A 1,036-nucleotide genomic window follows, 5' to 3' on the forward strand; every position below is an offset into this window, starting at 1 on the left:
GTTGGTACTGTTTTTACATCCGAATTACAAAAATATTTCGGAAAAATATTAACATTTACGTGAGGTAGACCGATTTGAAAGCGCTTAAAAAATGTTTTTTTTTTTCTAAATACATAATATTAAGTTTTAACTGCAGATGATAAAAAAAGTGTAAAATCAAATAACTCTTAATAAAAATGTTTGATAATTTTATTAACGGAATCTACTATAAGTAATGAGATTTTTGGAGATATTTTCAAGACGGCCCAGCTCACGTAAATCTACATATATTTCCGAAATTTTGGCAAAGGTCCTAAAATATAATAAGATTTAAAATACCGTTGGAAAATCCGCATTTGTTTTTTATAAGACACCCTAATGTACATACAACAAACACCCATACGATGATGGCCTGCACATGCGATACATAATTGCGCACAAATGCCGGTTGGAGTCGAGTGCAAGAATGTTTGCTTGCTGTAGTTGTATGTATTTGTATTAGTTGCAGCAACACTGGCAATACTAACAACAACGACCTAGCAGCGCCTTGCGTCAAACATCAAATTACCAGATCTTCATTCGATAGTTTTGAATTATGAAATTTATGTTATGAGGCAGATGAAAAATGTCTGATGCTAAGCAGAACTATGAGCATACTAGATAAATATATACTTAGATATGTAGATACATTTTCAGGTAAATACATGACTACGCCAATAAACTGACAAGCCTTGAGCAGAACTTTTTTCTTTAATTTACAAACTTACGTAAGTATATATGCAGTCTTTTTATGTCTGTATGTATGCATGGAAGTATGTATGTATGTATGTATATAAAATATGTTGTTTACCTGTTCGGATATGATTAAAGATGGCATCAAACATTTTGTGGCTGAATGTTGTAACACATAATTGTTTATAAACACACATTCTCATAAAATTGTATACACGTACATACATACATACTTATGAACATACAAATATATGCACATGCAAACTTATTTATGTACATACATACATATGTATCTACATACATGGAGCTCCCTTAAATTTAGGTC

General features: G+C 31.1%; 1 protein-coding gene across 10 annotated transcripts in view; it reads right to left on the bottom strand.

Annotated features, from left to right (window-relative positions):
* Positions 1 to 1,036, bottom strand: part of LOC118744725 (protein slit-like) — a 64,473-nt gene that overhangs the window by 51,551 nt on the left and 11,886 nt on the right. The window lies entirely within an intron of this gene.

The sequence above is a fragment of the Rhagoletis pomonella genome, unplaced genomic scaffold (genome assembly GCF_013731165.1).
Source record: "Rhagoletis pomonella isolate Grant_MI unplaced genomic scaffold, Rhpom_1.0 Rhpom_scaffold_00008, whole genome shotgun sequence".
NCBI classification, from domain to species: domain Eukaryota; kingdom Metazoa; phylum Arthropoda; class Insecta; order Diptera; family Tephritidae; genus Rhagoletis; species Rhagoletis pomonella.